General features: G+C 43.2%; 1 protein-coding gene across 4 annotated transcripts in view; it reads right to left on the reverse strand.

The window, feature by feature from the left end:
• Sipa1l1 (signal induced proliferation associated 1 like 1) overlaps nucleotides 1-20529 on the reverse strand; it is a 265544-nt gene that overhangs the window by 167463 nt on the left and 77552 nt on the right. For 3 of the 4 annotated variants that reach the window (XM_076921784.1, XM_076921780.1, XM_076921781.1), the window contains one exon: nucleotides 2177-2244. The exons of the other annotated variant lie outside the window; for it this stretch is intronic. The gene's annotated coding sequence lies outside the window, so the exon portion shown is untranslated. The remainder of the gene's footprint in view (nucleotides 1-2176; nucleotides 2245-20529) is intronic. 4 annotated transcript variants of the gene reach the window in all.

Here is a 20529-nt window from a genome sequence, read left to right on the forward strand (position 1 = left end):
TCCATTTCACACTGCCGCTCATGTGTGACACTCCAGGACCAGAGTGCTTCAAATCCTCAACTTACAAAATGATGTGTGAAGACCTTTTACTGGACTGAGTATGTTAACAGCAAAGCTTGTGATAAGTATCAGTCCAACTCATCAGCAATAATGCCCCAAACCATCAAGTTTTTAGAGGGAAACATTGCAGGATGTCTGCGAGCCAAAATGGTATCAGAAAAACACCAGAACATACTCAGGATAAGAAAGTAGGCTTCCCAAGACACAAAATTAGTAACCGTGAATGAAAAAGATATCATATTAAAAACTATATCATCTAATGACACTGTTACAGAGAGACAGATATCCACACACCCCCACAGGCACACACATACACTGTACAAGAAACCGCTGGAAGAGACAGATGTTAAACCTCAATCTAAAGAGGAGAAACTATATCCACAATGTTTAAGGAATCCCAACTTGAGGATGCAATGCCCACTGTACACTGTGCTGGAGGGAGGACAGCACGACAGAGAAAGGAATGCTGGTCCCTCTCTCCTGTGAGGAGACAGCAGACTGCCCAGACTACATGAGGAAGGCAGAAAATAAAGCTTAGATGAACTCAGGTAGTCTGAGCTGTCTTTAAAGTAGTATACTTTGCAGAGTGTCAGTTAGTCTCCACTAAGAAGAAACTGGATGGATACGGCAGTTCTGACATCCAACCATGGTTTCAAGAGAGTGTCTTCTCAACCACAGTGCTGGGAGAAATGATCCTTACTCAGGTCTGCAAACCAAGAATGTAAGGTTGTTTGGAAGAAAGATATAGTTTACTTTTAAAACTAGATTCATAACACATCTTATACAGTCTGTCTTGTCTAAAAATAACTCTTCTACAATAATAGGCTAACACTGTAAGGATACAAAGTAATAGAAAATGTCAAAGTTGCTCATAATTATTAAAGTTATTCAGCCAGCATTCTTTAGCTGTGACTTTACATAATTACATATTTGGTGCTGTCTAGACATGCTATTGAGTTAAGATTCCTAACACATACCACTCTACCCCAGTCCTGGCAGACAAGAATATACTGCAGGGCTGTCCACTGTACTGTTTAGAACATGAGACTGAGAAAGCTGTATTTTAAAAATACATATGTCAACAACTTACAACAATAAAATGGGGGGAGGCCAACCCAGAACCACACATACGCTGGGGCAGGCACTACACCTCTAAATGGCCTCCCCACTCTGCACCCGAGTCACATCTACTGTGAGTTCATGATGAGCCTGTCACTGCGCTCCTACACCCTCACCTGCACCGAGTCCCTGGCTGTGACACTAGGCAAAGCCTGACTTGCTGTTTTACAGATCAGTGTCAGAATCCAACTGTCTCAGGGGACTGCTGGAACCTGCTTAGACTGAACCATCACTTAGAAAATGATACCACATATAAAATAAGATAATTTACTTTTTTCCCCTTAAGCAGTCCAAAGAGAAGAGAAACACATGATTTCTAGTCAGCATCAACAGTAAATGGAGGAGTTTAGATCAGAGCAGCTAGGATGTCAAGCCAACAGACAGAAAAGACTCATGACAAGCAAGTTATTTTAGAGTAAAACTGGAGTGGCATCCAATGGTTTTACAGAAGAGGAGAAGCATCATTAGTGCTAGGTAGAGGGGATGCAGAAAGAAAAACATTTGAACAAGGAAGGCATACTAAAGGCAAACAGATGTGGGTTCAAATTCTGACTCAGCAGTGTTGAAGCTGTGTGAGCTGCAGAAAACATCTGACTTATTACCTACCAATCAGTCATTACCATAAGAGACACACTTAATAAAGCCCAAGCACACGTCAAGTGATAATGGCCACTATGGTTATTACTGTCAGCATGAAATTTCTCAGTAAGGGTTTGGATTTCTCCAATTCGATAGCATACGAGAAGCAAATGCAGTAACAACCAATTAGGAGTTAACCAACATGGAAATATAGAGACTCTAAAGCTCTCAACAAGCACCAGTTCTTCCTTTTTCTCTCCAAGTACTGCAAGGAATGAGAAAAAGGAACGGAGGAAACAACCCCTTGGGACCCACTGTTACTGCTCACTCAGTCAAATAAGGACACACATGCAAAGCCCACAAAAATCAAACAGAGCAGCTTCCAGGCAAAGTCCAGAGGCACCAGAGCCCCGCCTACCTGGAAATCAACTTCTCCCAGTTTCACTACAGCAGCTTTCTGGGCAGCCAGCGACCATCTGAAAAGACCTGTACAGGACAAAAACACGGATTTAGCACTGGGCTAAGAAGAAGAGGGCAATCTGTCTCACTGTCTGTATGGGAACCAGAAAGGATCTAGCAAGTTCTCTGTGGGTCTTGTCAAACGTTACTGTGACTACAGGGTGATCTGGTGAGAGCCTACAGGACGACATGAAGGAGGCACCCCGACTGCATGCTCTATCTCTCAGCACAGGATTCTGAACCTTCGCAGGAAAAAGGCAGATAAAGGGGATGGGCCAGGGTAACACCAAAGAGAAGCCCCATTGTGCTGTGTCCAGGCTCAATCTTCAACACAGTGCTGGCAGGCCATTTTGTTACTGTCTGGAAGTTTTTCCCTCAACCTCACTTCCCTGCTGTGCTCTTCTAGTGATCTACACATGATTCACTCAACAGGTGCCCTTGCCTCAACTATCTTGCCCCCCCCCTTTTTTTTAAAGACAGGGTTTGACAATGAAGTCCAGGCTGACTTAGAGCTCAATACACAGGCCAGGCTGGCCTTGAACTTGATCTGCCTGCTTCTGTTTCCCATGTGCTGTGATTAAAGGCATCTGCTACCATGGTGTCTTTTCATCTATGCACGACAGCTCTAAGCCTACGTTCTCCAGAGGACAGTTTTCAATAGGCTAAAGTCTTCTCTGTTGAGATAAGTCCTTGGTGAAGGGTGGACAGTGATGCTCCTACAGGAAGTTGATCTGACTGGTAATACTTAGAGAAGCTCACGATAAGGAGACCCCTACACCAAGCTCACTGGCATCTACTACTTCCAGACTACAGGGAAACTGACCCCAAAGATCTCCCTTTTCCATCGTATATAATCCCCAAGACCTCAAGTCACATGCAGCGTCCCACTTCAGGGGAGGACTACGACCCTCAGTTGTTCTCATTAAAGAACGATTCTGCTTCTAGAGATGCCTGCCTTCTTCGCTTTTATCTGCACACTGTTTCCATAAATCCCATCTAACAGCATCCTGTGGTACATTATGTATAGCTGTGTTGGGCCATTTCCTCTTAAGCTGTATTAAGGTCACCTTTATATACATTGTTGATCTCCTTAACATCTACAGCTCTGTGTCCGACTCAGCAGAGATGGTCCTCTAGGGCTCCAGGGTTCCAGATCCTACTGCATGCCTGCTGTAGGCTAAATGAGCTGAGACACTGCGCATGGTGGGGCCACCAGAGCTAATCTTGAGACTAACTGGCCTACACATCTTAGACTGAAAAGGGGAAATGGTGACTTCAGCTCCAGGGAGCTCAGAAGGGAGTTATGATGGAATTCTGCTCCAAGCTCCATTAATCTTCCTAAAGAAACGCCAAATCCATTTACTTGTTCACATCAAAAATAAGAACCAGACTCTCTGTGGAGCCCGCCCTCATTTAACTAGAGAGCTAGAACCAGAGGGATCTGTTTTCTGCTCTACCCTTGCTATGGTCTTGCTTTGTGTACAACTGATCCTAAAATCAAAACATCAGCAGTTCAGTGTCCTCTGACATAAGCTGCAGGAAGGACTCCTGCTGTTCTGCACCAATCAGCTCTGACTGCAGCAAAGATCCTGCTGAACTTCTACCTCAGGCCTCAGCCTAAGAGGGAAGCAGCTGCCTTTACACTGCCTCCAACAATTAAATTTAAAGACAGGCTATTAAGAAAGGCCTTGGCTACTGTTCAACGGGACCCAGAACTTCCTAAAGCAAAAACCTCTTCAATTTCCCCAAGTCAATCTTTCAACCTATTTTAGAATTGAAATCTCAAGTTTGACAGTCCATGGCGTACTTCTCCTGTGGGTGTGAGGGCTTCCAGGGGTCTAGTATTACAGTAAGGCATTATAAAGGAGCCAGTGTCTCAAAGCATAGCTAGCCCCAGGGCTTTGTGGTTCAGGTGTGATGGGGCAGCTCAGTAGGACAAAGACAGGGATCACAGGTTAAGCAGCTGACTGGATTAGCCAGGTAATAATCAGAGAGGGTAGCTAATATCCGACCCCAAACCCTAGAAGAAGGCTACATTCAACAAAGACTCCTACAACACAAGGACACACCCAGCCCGAGCTTCAGCCAGCAAAATGGCCACTTCCTACAACCAGGTCACTGAGTAGCAAGGAACAATGCACAAGCAGAAATTCTAACTAGACCTGTGCTATAATCATATAATCACTGTGATCTGCTGTTTGCAGGAAAAGCAACACTATGTTGAAGACTCTACAAGACTGAACTGACTGTAGAGAGTTATAGATCTAGAACCAAGTTATCTTGGTCTGTTTTTAGTACTCTTAACAACCATTCACCTATCTCAAAGCATCCTCGTGACTTATCACATTGAGACTCTTAGAAGATACTAACAGATTACTCACAAGCCGAGAATGCCATTGATTACAGAGCATCCTACAGAGGCCTATAGTAAAACTATCTCTGCCTGCTGGGACTAGGCCACCTGAGATTCCTACCAGTGTATTTGAAAAAGTGCCTGGATTTATGACTTGCTTTTGTTCTGTGGCTACAAGAACTTTATAAATGTCTCCACATGAGAACATGTATTTAGAGTGACCCGAATCTACATCCTGGCCATGGCCACTCAAACTTAGCTCAAGAATGAACTCTCTTCCTTCGAGATGAGAACTATGTTTTACATAGACATCACATGTCAACAGCTAGAAGCTTAGCATGTGCTTGGAACTTTATGTAAGAATTTCATGTAAGAGTCTCAATTACCCCTTGATACAGTACAAATCTCCAGGAAGTTACCCCTTTCTTTTAGAGAACAATATCTCATTCTGAGGACCAGGTGAAGGCCTATACACACTGAGACCTTAGCAGTCGGAGCAGTCCACAGAAACTAAGTGATGGTCCCTGCATGGCTGGTGCTGTAATTGCTGAAGAAGAACAACAAAGGTCCAAGAAAAAGCACTAAGGGAAGGAAGGCAGCTGAAGAACAATACCAGGCACTGGATACTAAGTGTCCTCAGTCAGACAATACCGGCACTGGATACTAAGTATTCTCAGTCACTCCATCCAGAAGCAGAGAACCTGCCGGCACACTACCTCCCTCACAGGGGTTCTTCTACATGCCACAACAAAGCACCTTAGCCACAGAACACACTATAATGTCACTCATTGTCACTAGACAAAAAGACACCACAAGCCCAGGGGAAATGTGGACTTGCAATAATGAGCCCTAAGTCCAGTGACTATGAGATGAAAAAAGTAATACTCTGCATGACACACTAACAAAGAAGCCAACAGTGCGTGCTGCCTTAAATCCCCATAGTTGCTAGGAAAGAAGTGAAACCACAGGAAAGTATTTTGTAGTGACACCAAACACCATAGTGGGGCTGCCATGATGGCAGAATTCATGAGAACCATGAGCAAAACACTTGCCGCCATTTTGAAATGTAGCCTAAACGCTGCTGAACACTCCAAGGACATCACTACTCCACTGCCAAGGATAATCTGAAGGCAAGGCACAGATGATGCAAACAGATTCTACTTTGGTCCAGTTCTGAGCATTTGAATGATGACTTGTAAGAATTTTCCTGTGGCATCCTCTTACTGAAATACCAACAGAGGTTAACAAAAGGTACTCTTTCCATGCCTGCCTTTACAATTCCAAGCTTCTGCTTACTGTCATTAGATCATTAGACCACGAACTACTGTCCTGTGAGATTTTCTAAAGACATCTATCCTCCTTCTTCTGCAGGGTCTACTCAATTCGCTGAATGTCAGTGCACTCAAAGACTGTTTTTCAAATGAACAGGAAGAAAGGCAATAGGTTCTATCCCTAGTGAATCAAGAGGGGATATGAAGAAGCAGAAGCATCCCAGTAGTTTGACCCAGTAACTCTTATTTTAGGTAATTATAAACAATTCTATTAAATGCACATTCAAAATAAATACAGAGAATCTCCATCTATGACACATCAGTCTAAATCAAGTTGCAATATTACAAGGCAATTCAAAATAGTATTCCAAAAGTTATTTAAATGGATGGAAAATATTTGAAGATATAACTAAACATAAAAAGCAGAAGTACCATGAGATTACTTCCTACTTTGCTACTAGAAAACACAAACATACATAGGAAAGCACAAAGTCAGAGAAATGCCAGTGACAGTGATGTCCCTTTGTCCCTTCCCCTAGTTAGAGGCAGCTTTCAGGGGCCGGAGAAATGGCTCAGAAGTTAAGAGCACTGGCTGTTCTTCCAGAGGACCTGGGTTCCACATGGCAGCTCATAACTGTCTATAACTTCAGTTCCAGGAGATCGGATTCCCCTTTAGGCCTCCTGAAACAGTAGGCATGCCTAACACACACTGACAAATGAGCAAGTGAAACATCCCTACATATAAAATACAAAATATACAGTAGCTTCTGTTACTTATATCTCACCATGCACAAGAACAAATTCTTTTAAAAACAAACAGGCACAAGAGAGCTTTAGAAGAAAGCAGGTCTTACAGCTGGCAGCTGTCTGAAGGTATGTACTGCATCTTTTGTTTGATGCAATGACTACAGTAACTGGGAGATAATACGTACTTTCCAGTAACATTTCAAATAGAAATACCTGTCAATTAACTGTTGTTAGTAATAATAACAACAACAACAAACTGTTGGAGATCTTTATAACCAGAGTGTAAAAATCAGAGATGTTTAACATCACTAGCCCCAAACACTGATAGCAAGTAGGCACTTTTGAAACCATCACCACAAAAAAAAAAAAAAAAAAAAAAAAAAAAAAGTTTTCAAGATAGGGTTTCTCTGTGAGGCCTGGGCTGTCCTGGGAACTCGATCTGTAAAGCAAGCTGATGAAAATTCATAGAGATTCTCCTGTCTCTGACTCCCAAGTCCTGGTGTCAAAGGTGTGAGCCACCACTTCACACAGGTATTTTAATCATTACACACCAGCAAGGAGGTACTTCAGTGGGTGAAGCGCTTGCTGTGTGAGCATGTGGACCTGAGCTGGGATCCCCAGGACGAACATAAGAAGCATGGTAGCGTGCACTTGTAAGCCTAGTGCCCAGAGTCGGAGAAAGTGGGTTTCCAGGAGCTCACTGGACTGCTAATAAAGATGAACAAGCAGATGGTTAGGATGAAATCCCATCTCAAAGAAGGTAGAAGACAGTGACAAAAGAAAGACTTCTACCTACTTCAACATGCATCCTGGAGAAAGCACAAAAGAGCAGAGGATGGGAGTTAGTTAACCAGTCTGAGAGAGCAGATCCAGTCTTTCTCAAATCAGACCAGAACACAGACAACTCTACAAGGCTAAAATCAAACTTTGGTTCAAATTAAAATTCCCAATGACGAAACAAGATTGAGTTTCACTCTGAGTTATCACTTTCTCTGAAGTCAGGGCCACCGAGCTTCCCTAATGTATGAGACAGACACTTAAGAGACTCCTGAGTCTCTAAAGGAGTTGCTTCTAATCCTTCCTCTAACCCTGGCTCCAGCAACTAAGAATCTCTGCATAGTCAGGAATACAGGAAGCCACAATGTTAACACAACAGTAGTTCTCTCACCCACGGACACCAAAGTGAAAGGTAGCCACTCAGTTTTGAGTTTACGGACTAAATAAAGATGTTCAACCACGTCTCTTGGTGCAGTCAAAGCAGTGGAGGGACGTCCCCCTGAGCCTGGTTTGCAGGTGCCCAACATCAATGCTAGCACCCAACGCTAAAGCAAAGGAAGAGGACAGACTTGTTCTCAGAGTCACATTAAGAGCACAAACTATTTACAAAGAACAAATGTCATCCAACCTCCCAAGATGAGAGGCAGGGTGGGGGGAGAAGCAAAAGAAATATAACCTGGCAACCAAGACTGGGAGTCAGTCCCAGGCTCTGGGGACTTTAACGGATACCCATCTCCTGTCTCAGGACTAATCAGAAGACAGCGCTTTGTGCTTCTTCCTTCTAATGATGCTCTGATTTCTAACTGCCCTACAGTCCTGAGGACAGGACTGAATGTCACTCTTGACTTTCTCAGGATGAATGCTAATTTGATGAGAATCTTATCCCGGCCCCACTAAAAGTAAACAAAGTTGTCCTTGTGCCCACAGAGAGCTGCGAAGAACAGTAGCTCTGCTCTATAAAAGACTCTGGTACCTAACAGTTGGCAGTGGGTATCATTTTCAGGAACATGAGCCACCGGCTAATGCACTGAGTAGACAGGAACCAGCACTGGCGCTTCCTCTAGCACTGCACCCAACCCTGGGTATCTATCAGACTGCCTGGTATATTAAGGTCTTGTCTTACATTATCAACTGGCTTCTTCACACTGGACAGTAGACTAAAAATTTAAAAAGTAGAACTGGGAACAAGCAAGACAGCTCAGCAGGTAAATTACTCGCCACCAAGTGCAGCAACCTGAGTTTGATCCCTGGAAGCCACATGGTAGAAAAAGAGAAACAACTCCTATCCTCTGTCCTCCAAGCACATGCCCATAGCACATGCATGCACACACATACATACATACATACATACATACATACATGGAATAGAAGGTTTTAGGCAATGTTGTTTAAATAAATTTTAAAACAGCAAAACAAAACTGTAAAGTGCTACATATCTTGAGAGACAACACAGGAGTGTCTTAACAATCTAAAATCAGAATCTGGGGGGTTTAATTCAAGAACGCTAAGCACAAAATTTATGTCTATATTCTATTAGAACCTGCCTCAACTTAAGCAACACTAAGAGTTCCAGATCCTCCAGTGAACAACATACTTTGCTCCACTGCAATGGTTCTGAAGCACTTAAGAGTCACAGAAGTGAGGCCACTTTCAAATGTTCCCATTTGTCTGTCAAGGAAAAGGAAGAAAACCTTAATATTTACACAAAATGTATCCACTTACTAAAATTCTTTACTAAATGTTAAAAAAAAATAGTATTTTTATAATAAATTACTGGACTTAGAAAAATTCCAAGCTGCCAGGGAAGAAATTTCATTGCTGCCCAAAGCTTTAGCAAACCTCCTTGGATTTCCATCTTATCCTCTGGGCTTTGAGTCAAGTAACTGAAATCTTGGCTTAGAAGGAAGTATGTTAATTTGGGATCTTGACCCTTTTAAAAGCAAAAGAAGAGAATGTTATACTACGTGCTTGCATTTTTTAAAGTCAGCCTATGAGACGTGATGTTTTTCAGTTACTTCAGTTCTATTTGGTTGTTTGGTCTAAAGGGATTGAAGAACAACTACAGACTGCCTCTGACCAAGGCATTTTAAAGTCTTCACAACTGACTCAAGCCGGAAAGGCAGCTTACCAGCTTTTCCACCCTTGACAACAGATACTCCTAGGAGACAGGAGTAGGACTTGCCCAGCATCTGTCCTTCCAGAGAGCACTTGCTTGGTCCTCACTGTGTCTCAGGTACTAGAGATTCACTCAGCAGGAAGTGATGAACAGGATAAACTATCATCTGTCTGCAGTAGTCAATCTCACCAGGTGCCCTCTACACCACTTCTAGACTCAGCTAGACAATATGCTTCAAAACCAGTGCTAACCAGTTGTCAACAAACTTGCTCCTCACTTTGGTGCTAATAGATTTACTTTTTTAATTTCCTTAGTAAAGGAGTATAAGCCCTGCTTAAAGCAAGCAGAAAGCTGTATTTTTATAAATATCATACATGGGTAAAGGTTCAACCAGGGCCCTTAGGAATTTTCTGAGTAATAATACATGACAGAGGTCACCAGGAGAGTTGGCTCTTTTCTGGAACTAAGAAGGCCACACGAGGTCCCACCTAAATTGTCTGACTGGCCACAAGCCTCATAAGGAAGTCTCACTTTGTAGACTTCAGATCTCAGCCTCATAAATAAGCACCACACAGGGCTGTGTGTGCAAATCAAGATTCCAAGATTCCTAACAATCCTGTTTCTAGTTGTCCTGAACCTTGATCACCATACTAACCAGATTACAATCAGAACTCTAGCCCACAAAACAAACATTTCTCAGTGAGTAAACCTGAGTTTTGTTTTGCTTTTATTTATACGGAATCTTTAACTCCTTTTTTTCCTTCTTTTTTGAGACAAGGTTTTTCCATGTAGCCCAGGCTGGCTTCAAACTCTCAGAGCTTTGCCTGTCTCTGCCTCCGGAGAGCACTCTGGGATTAAAGATGTGCACCGCCACACCTGGCGGCAACCTTCCTCACCATTTCCTTTTCACTTCATTTCCATTGCATTTCTTTCTTTCTTTCTTTCTTTCTTTCTTTTTTTTAATCTTGCCATGGACCAAGCTGGGACTTGAACTCACCAAGATTCTCCTGCCTCTACTGCCCATGCACTGAGATTAAAAGCTGCACAACCACACATGGTGTGAATTTTAACTTTGGCTAGGTCTTTTAAAGATTTTTAAAACAAACAGATATCTTATCAGTCTCAAAAGCAGCAAAAGTTTCTCAATACCTACAGAAAGAGGATCCAAATTCTTCATCAGGGCTTGGTTCCAGCCTAACTTCTCAGCTATTTCCTCTGCCCTTCTTTCACACGCCCTTGCCTGCAGACATGCTGAACCCAACCTCTACACAGCAGTCCTGTCTTCCCCCAAAGAGCCCCTGTTCACAAAGTCCCCCAAAACACTACTCTATAATTCCAAAGTTCATCTCTCCTACTGTGCCTAATTCAAGGGCTACCGCTCAGGCATTTCTTAGTGGCTCTGCTGAGTCCCCACAGGGTGGGCCCCAGAAAGAGCATGAGACCAACTCTGGAGACCAACACCATACACAGCTCTACTCTACCATATTTAGGCCTGAACAACATGGGCAATATAATTAACTATATTAAGTAAGACCTGGGGCTCCAGGCAACATTTAAGGCCATGACCTCAAAAACTCTCAATGTTAACAAAAGGCTGACCTTGCTTGGACAAGTTGGTCGGAGCAGAAACATCAGGAACGTTAGCTTTTTCCTCTTTTACCTGTGAAGAACTGCATCTGTTTCATAGCAAGAAAACAAATAAGGGCAAGCAAATTCCCGGAAAGTAAAAAAAAAAAGACACACCTCTGTTAAACTTAGTACCAAGGTGACTAACTGATTGTGAAAAGATAGGAGTCAAAATGATCTTGGGCTACCTTAGTCCACTGACAGTCATCACTGTCAGTGCCTCTGTGTCTGACCTAACATTCTTGTGACTATTAGGTAAACCCTTTGGAATGCAGTAACAGACCCCTCGCTTCCATCAGCCTAAGAATGTCATTAGATAGTATCTGAGACCTGGAGCAGAAGCCTGCCTGCCTGCCATTTCCACACACATCAATGAAAACGGCCTTGCTGTCTAGCTCTCTTTGTTCTCTTACTACAAACACTGCATTAAACTCTTATCACATTGGAACAGTGTCTGGGGTTACCTAAATCTGTGTTCCCGAGCCACAGTCACTCATATTTGGCCCAGAATAAACCGTCTCACTTCTTCTGAGGTAAGGGTTGTGTTTTTACATTGAAGAAGCAGCTGATGCACAGCACACAGAGCTAACTCCCACACTCCAGGCCTCCCAGCTCACAGCTCTTCTCTCTGATGAAAGTCTCTGGGACCAATGTCCTTCTCTATGGTAACCCCTCCTTGGAGATCATCCTGCACAGCCCAGGTAGACATTCTGTAAGGTTCCCTGGCAAATAAAAGCCAGAGAAGTTAAGAGTGCTGAGGCTAAGAAGCAAGGGTCAGCACTTGGTGAAGTGTTGCTTATTTAGAAGATTCCATTCAGACACTAATGGCTAATCTGCAGATGCCTATGAACGGACAGACCACTACCTCCTCCATGGCTGCCAGCTCCTCCACTCGGTTTCTAGAGTATTCCTTGTAAAGGTCACTTGGCCTTGCAGCTACACCACTTCATTTGTCTTAGTTTGGGTTTTACAGACACCATAACCAAGCCAACATTTAATTCCTTATAAGGACAACATTTAATTGGGGCTGGCTTATAGGTTCTGAGGTTCAGTCCATTATCATCAAGGCAGGAACATGGCAGCATCCAGGCAGGTATGGTGCAGGAGGAGCTGAGAGTTCTACATCTTCATTCAGGGGAAGCTAGGAGCAGACTGTTTTCAGGCAGCCAGGAGGGTCTCAAAGCCCAGCCCCCACAGCGACACATTTCCTTCAACAAGGCCACACCTACTCCAACAGGGCCATACCTCCTAAAAGTGCCACATCCTGGGCCAAGCATGTTCAAACCACCACATCATTAAAGCATCTCTCACCATCTACAATATATTTCCCTTTCATTTTTTTTCATGACTTACACAGGCTACAAGAGCAGAGGCTCTAAGCAGGCAAGACCTGTCTGTGTGTGATTGCCCTTTCTTTCCAACCCTTCCTCAGACTCCCTTCCAGAGAACTGTAATTATCCAAATCTCATGGTTCCTCAGAATCGGTACCTCAGAATCTGTGGGTCCCTTAGGCTAAGTGTCACTACTAAGGCCACACATGGTTAAGATCTGACAGATATAGATAGATGCTCACATCCAGTCTGGAATTCAATGTCAGGTCAGAGTAAGGGGTTTGGTGGAAGGGGATTTTTTTTTTTTTTTAACCTAAAAACATTTTCATTAGTAGTAAACACAAAAATCAGAATCAACAGAGCAGGGACCTGAAACTGAAAATGTAGGTGGCTCTTTTTGTCCCATCAAGTGCTGTAACTAATACCCAGAGTCATTCATGTTCTCCCCTGAAGGGAAAATCAGTGTTTCACATTCATTTTTCATGATTTGTCATAAAAATAACCTAGCTTACATTACATCAATGCTTGAAATTACTCATCAGTTTAATTAAATAAAAGCTGATAACATTTTTCAAGACAAGGTTTCTCTGTGTAGCCCTGGCTTTACTAGAACTCTCTATGTAGTCTAGGCTGGCCTCAAATTCAGAGATCCAACTGGCTCTGCCTCCCAAGTGCTGGGATTAAAGGTGTGTGTCACCATACCCAGCTCTCTATAAAATACATTTTAACTTCATTATTGTCCAATGAGTACTAACTCACTAAAATGTCCATTTTCCACCCTGATAGTTCAAACATCCAGAATAAAAAAATAAATGCCCCACCACCTGTCTTTGTGTGGGGTGTTAGTGAAGACAGAGAAGTGGTGACCCTGGAATTAACCCCTGGGTACCCCCACCTGTGTGCAGCACATTCCTGGACAGTGTAGAGACAGGGGCTGTGTGACTTCAGCAAAGCCTCAGAGGCCAACTGCTGAACCCCTGTGCCCCTCCTCCTAGAAGTCTTCTTTGGTGAGGACTTCAGGACTCCAGGGACTCGAGGAGAGGCTGCCCCCAATCAAATCCAAGAGCAGCAAGCAAGGAAGCCAGGGGCGGAAGAAAAAAACCTGCTCCCTGAAGATTTTTGGGTCAGCTCCAAGAACTTTCCTTCTAGCTCTGCCAGCAGCACCCATCAATTCCCATAGCAACCAGCCCACGGCTTTGCAACTTGTCCAAGAGGGAGGCGCGCAGCAGCAGCATACAAGAGTAAGGCTGGAAACCAGGCAGCAATCTCAGCCAGGTGCTTGCACACTCCAGCAGTGCCTCCCTGCCTCCCAATCCCCATAGTAACAGATTGCTTTCCTCTGACCCTTCTTCAGCCACGTGCTGAGACAAAATGGGGACTCAATCACATAAAACAAGATTCTGCTTTCCAGTATGATTTTTAGATCAGTCTGTATGGCACTAAAGCAATCATGTCTCCTTGCCCACTTGGTGAATCAATGTACCAATTTGGAAGTGACCATTCAAGAACCTCAGAAGTGATGAAAGTTTGCTGAAGTGGCTGGAGATAGGTGGAGTCTTGTGAAGACAAGACTCAAGATGAGAAGGATTGCAGAAGACCAGCAGCACGTGTAACTATGATGACTTTCAGTAAGAGTAGAGGGTATCGTCAGAAGCAGGGAACACATTAGTGATAAATGTGAGCTACGGGCTGGGCATGCATGCATGTTCAGTGATTTAGTCCGTACCTCCAAGGCAAGATTCCAGGTTCCACCTCAGCACCAAGAAACAAAAGAATAGAGGGCTAAGAGGAAAGAGAATGACTAATGAATCCAACATGTTTATCTAAAGAATCACTGTGTTGAAAAAGATTTTCTCTTCTCCCACACGAAAAAGACAAAAATCAAACTAAAAGTTTCCCGCATGGGCTATAAGGCAATTCTGCAAAGTTTCAGATCTTACAAAAGCTAAGAGGCAAAGAGACAAAGCGCATGATTGGAGATGGTGAGGCGGTGGCACTTCTCACTGCCCACAGGTCAGTGTAGGCTACAGCTGACTCCGGGCAGGTGGCACAACTAGAGTTCCAGCCCACATTCCTGCCCACTTCTCATTGCAACAGTATCTTCCCGTGACTTTCCACAGAAGACCCCAGAGCACTGTGGTGGGAATGACCAACCTAAGACATAGACCCTAAAAGAGTATTTCACATTACCAAAAGAACGGAAATGAAACCCGATACATGAAAAAAGAAACTATCTCTATGTGATCAGTAATAAATCTTCTTAAACTAAATTTTTTTAAAAACAGAGAAGATGGAAATATCTAATGTATAAGAAACAGTTGCCCAGGAGATCAAAGCTTCTAAAAGAAATCTAAATTCCCATGTAAATTTGCTACAATTCTAGTAAGACTAAGGAGATATTCTTACAAAATACTCAAAAGCTAATTCTACAGCTCCTGTGGGAAAATTGTGAAGAATAATTGGGCTAATTATGGAAAAGGAGATTAATGAGGAGGGCTAGCCTTGACGTCTGCCACAGTGACAGTGTGGTGAGCCTGTGATAATTACAAAGGAGTGAAACTGGTTCCTGAGTCAGTGGATACACACAAATCCTAAAGACACGTGAGGGAATTTCATGTAAGATAAAATGTGACACTTACAATAAATCAGTGTGGAGAGAGAGAGATAAATGTCTCAACAATAGTGATGGCATGGCCAGATGATCAGGTGGAAGAACAAAGGAAGGGCTGATCAGCCAAATAAAACAGTAACAAGAATGCTTTCACATCACAGAAACCACCGGAGTCTGCAAAGAAAGCAAGACATATTTTTCATAATCCTAGAGAGCCCAAATTTCTTCTAATAGGACATAAAAATATAATAACAAGAAAATGAACTTGAAAAATGTTACCATAAATGGCAAAATATAGACCGTAGAGGAAGAAGAAAGCATCTACTGAAAAGCACTTTGTTTTTATTTAAGAGCCTCCGTGGAGAGATGAACAGGCAGAGGACAAGAGCCAGTCTACACACTGGGAAGTTACCATTAAGCACTTGAAAGTATGTTCAAGTGTGGTGTGAGAAACAGACAGAAAAACAGCAGTGAGAATCCACTTTTCACTTGTGAAACTGACAAAGCTCACAAAGCAAAGCTAAGCCAAGCTGAGCACGGCAGAGTATAGGTATTACTACAGGCGGGAGGACTGGGAATTCTGAGTCTGAGGCATGCTCTGCTACATCTCATGCTCAAGACCAGCCTAGACTATCTGAGATATCTTAAAGAATAAACATTATGTATGTAAGTAAAACAGTAAGACTGCACATCTCATTAGACTCAGCTACTTGGGAAGCTGAGGTGAGGTAACATAAGCCTGGGTATACACTGAAACCTCACGTCAAACAAAGTGAGATGCAAGCTAAGTCGTGTACTGTTGGCAAGAGAGAAGAAAGCAGTATCTATTGCTGAGAAGATACGTTTATCAAATTCATTTGGAGGAGGTGAGGTATGCATACTTGAAACAGACTCTAACAATAATAGTCTTTAAACCAGAAATCCCTCTAGATAAACTGTATACTTGTAAGTCAAGGTTAGCCACTGTGTATTTTCTATCACTATAACAAAATGCCTGAGCTAGGTAATGTACAAAGAATGAAGGTTTGACACTCAAAGTCCTAGACTGGGTGACCTATCAGTTTGCCTTATGGTAAGGAACTTTTGACCACTTCCCAACATAGTAGCTTCTGTGAGGGCATCATGGTAGAAACATATTCAAGACAAAAATAGAATGAGATTCAGGAAGCAGTTTCACTGGTGTAACTACTGGCACTTACGGGAATGAACTCCCTCAGAAGCCTTGCCCTAATCCCTTCTGAGGGTAATGGTACAGTAAGTACTTCACTAGGCCCCGCCTCTTCTGTGTGTTTCAGCACCTCAACATGACACACTGGGAGCTAAGCTAGCACACTGCCCTTTGACGGGCAGACACTCAACCAGCTACTGTGGCACTCTCAATGCTTGAAGCCTGTCACTGAGACACTGAATGATAAGGAAGAATCTTCAGCTAGAACAGATTCAGTGTGCTATGCTTCCATTTATGTAAGAGCTACAATTTATACATAAATATAAATGTCATGTGGTAGCTGAGTAAATCCTGGGGAAAAAAAAAAAAAAACTGCTGTCAGAAAAAAAGGACTAAACCCCAGGTACATCTACATAGCTCTGCTTCACTGAATCTCTGTAGCTTACATCCTCTTACAGACACTAATGAGAAACGTCAGTCTATGTACTGGACTTTGTCAATTTTCAAATCCTCTCCTAAAGGTGCACCAGTATCACTTTCTAGATTCCAAATCCTTCAAGAAAAAGGAGGGTGGGGTGGCACTATGCCAAGTTCAGCACTGGATGCATAAAGAAAGCTGCCTGTGCAGTTAAACAAATGAAAGTCAAGTGGATAATGGGCAACATGGTGACATTCAATTAAAGTGTATATGCTGTTCTGTGTCTTAGTTAGTTGGCCACCTCTGTGATAAAACACCCTGACCTGGGCAACTTTAGAAGGGTTTACTCAGGGCTGGCAGTGCCAGGTGGGTAAGAGTCCACCATCTTTACAGCAGAGAAGCTGAGCAGCAGGCTTGCAATGGTGACGAGAGCTGGAAGCTGAGACCTGAGGACTCACATCTTGAACCACCAACAGAAAGCAGAGAAATCAAACCCCAACTAGCCAGAGAATTAGACTCTTAAAGTTCACCCCCCAGTTGTAGAAACTCAAAGGTCCCTGTGCTCACAGATAAGAACTAGGAAAACAGGAATGTTAAACGCCCAGACTTGTCCCTTCAAAGGGAGGGATGTATAACCTATTTTCTACCCAGAAGCCTGGGAGAGAACATGCTTAATATCCTGGTGACCTTTGCACTTTGGGACCCCTGGATCCTCCCCACACCCGTATCTATCTTTATGAAAGGTGTCACACATCAATCTACACCCCATCTTTATGGAAATATTCTCGTGTACTTTATAAAGAGTTTCAATAGAGCCATGTCTTAAGCTTTCTTGTGCACAGGAGATGAAGCCTTACTTAGTTACTTAGCCTATGTAACATAGTCCTCACTGCTAACTACTGGCTTACAAGGTGATTCTTGAAAAGCAGACAAAGATGTAGGAATTAATACACTAAAGGCAAAATACAAATATAATAAATCTGTTGATTCAAACTTTCCCTTATAATACACACAACATTGGGCAGCTAGTAAATATGGCTCTGTTCTAAGGGCTTTACCTCAATATTTGACATTTTCTTTAATGACACAAATCCTGTGTAAACAAGATGAATATAGAAAAAGGTTCATGTGGTAGTGGTCTGAGTGAGAATGGCCTCCACAGACTCATATATTTGAATGTTTGGTCATCAGAAAGTGGCTCCGTTTTGAGAAGAATTAGGAGGTATGGCTTTGCTGGAGTAGGTGTGCCTTGTTCATGGAAGTTTTTCTTTCAAGGTGGGCTTTGAGATTTTAAAAAGCCAATGCCAGGAACACACACACACACACACACACACACACACACACACACACACAACCTCCCCCATCGCTCTTCCTTAGATCAGGATGTAGCTCTCAGTACTTCTGCAGCACCATGCCTGTCGTGCCTGCTGCCGTGTTCCATGCCTTAATGGGAATGGACTAACAAGCCTCTGAAGTTGTAAGCAAGCTGGGAGAGAAGACAGGATAGCGATTCTGAACGGAAGTGGCAAACCAAAACTGACCATTTCCAACATCGGAGCTTCTGAATGTAGCACTCATCAAGTATTACACTGATGAGTTAAATGCTTTCTCTTATAAAAATTGCCTTGGTCATAGTGTCTCTTCACTGCAAAGGAGTAGTAATTAAGACAAGATTTTCACAGTGAATGACATAATTCAGCTAATCAAGACTCAAAATAATATCTACCTGCAAAGGTAAAACTTAAGAATACCTTCCTGAGGAAATGAGTACGTTCCGAGGAAAGAAAGGTACCACAAAGGCAACTACAGGCGAAGAGACAAAGCTGCGACCCAGGACCGGCAGCTGGAGACCGCTGTGAGCATCTTCTGTGGGCTCCCTCCTGAATGTATGCCCGGCTTGCTAATCTTGTTTTGTTTTCCACATTGCACAGCATGGGCTGCTCTGACTACCCCAAGGCTGTTGCACTAGACAGTTCCTCTGGCCCTGACCACCTACCTCACAGCCTGCCTTCCCTGAGACATGGCCCTGTATACCTAAGGTTCTCATTGCCCTGCAGGGAGGGCTTCAGGATCCCAGGTGCCATGTGACATGTGAATGAAGTGCTGCTCTGAACTTTGCCAAGAGCTCCAACCAGAGGGTTTGAGGAACTTGGGAACAGACAGGATAACAATTGTGGAACCAAAAGTGACAAAGGAAAACCAACCATCTCAAACATCAGAGGTTCTGAACGTCATCAAGTATGCATGTTTACTCTCTTAAGCAATCAAAAATAAGAAAGATGTCTTTGCTGTCGTGATAGACAATCATTCAAAAGAAAGAGATTTCACACAGTACTTTACTCTAAGACCAAGAGTCCTTTAAGGGAAACTTAAGAGGCGCCTGCCCTTCCTGCCCCTGCAGGAACTCTCATTTAATCCTGTGTGCCCCAGCCTGTGCTGTGGATAATGAGGCAGGCACTGGGTACACAGCGCATTCCTCAGGCCTGAGCACAGATCAGTCTGACCTGGAAGAGCCTTCCGAAGCTCAGAAAACTAAGAAGCAGTGTGGCCTGTGCCCAGCACAGCCTCCCAGGCAGCACACATTCTAGATGAGGCTTCTCTTGGTGGGCGACGTGAGAGCAGTGAGCATGCTCCGCAGCACTCTGCTCCTCTAAAGTCACAGCCACAGCAAAGCAGAACTCCAGAGAATTCATGGTAAAGTAAATCCAAAGACAAAGGCTGGTTAACTCGATTTATATTAACATGAGCAGATCTCTAAAACATCAATGAAAGAAAAATGTACAGATATTAGACATAATCTTAAGTACATTGAGCTTTTGAAGTATAGAAACCCAATGCTTTTAATTATAAATTAAAAATTAAAAAGCCAAGTCAACATATTAGTATCTGGAGAACAAGGAGACCAGTTGGAGTGAGAGGTGAGCATAAGCCAGGACTTACCCACACACAAACACATGGACTGCCTGTATTTAAACTTCTTTTAGTATCTCCTAGGAACTTTGCAGGGTTAACTAATTCAAGATTAAAGAAACTGTGAAATAAAGATAATGTGTCTACAAGTAAAATGAAAACAAACCCAGACTTCTGGAAGATGAAGAGGAGGAGGCATGGAGGGTCTCTTCCTACCCAGGAGACGACTGCACTGACAGAATCTGTGTCACCCATCTGGAGCGCCGGTGTCACCTGCCAGGAGAAGCTCAGGCAGTACACTATGGTTAGTTTTGCTCAGTATCACCTCATACCACTATAGCACCTTCTCATGACCTCAGCCAGGCTATCCAGGCAGTATACCCTTGTTCCTAGCAAGACCAAACATCAAGAAGACGAGAGGAATATTTGGCAGTGACGAGTAAGATTCCCTCACTGTGAGATCCAGTCCAAGCTGTTACCAACAGTAAAGCAAAAATTCCAGAACAGTTACCAAACAGCTTAGGACCCCTCTGTCTTCCCAGCTATAAAACCGCAGTTATGTAAGAATTTTACAGCCCTTTAGTCAGCCTGTACGGCTTCTGGCTTAGCCTTATCAGATTATAATTCCCCCAAAGTATCTCCAGAGAGCCGGTGTGTACACATATGTACATGTTCACAAACAAACCCCTTATCAAAAGGGAGAGAGAAGGAAACACATTACCTTAGCAACCTTTTGAGAGGTAACCTGTGAGTTACCGAGAATTCAGAGCTAATGCTGAGATAGACAGTTAACTGCTTACTGTCTTCTTGAGAAGCCCACAGATATACTTGGGGAGGTCTCAGTGCCTCCCCAGTCCCTGTGAAGCACATTCTTCAACTCAGGCTATGTGTGACTTTCTTCTTAAAGCCTCTCTCTTTTGTGAACCCCATGCTTAAACCTATATTAAAATATACTTAATAAATACTCCAACTTGATTTCACTGA

This window comes from Arvicanthis niloticus, chromosome 23 (assembly GCF_011762505.2).
Source record: "Arvicanthis niloticus isolate mArvNil1 chromosome 23, mArvNil1.pat.X, whole genome shotgun sequence".
NCBI classification, from domain to species: Eukaryota; Metazoa; Chordata; class Mammalia; order Rodentia; family Muridae; genus Arvicanthis; species Arvicanthis niloticus.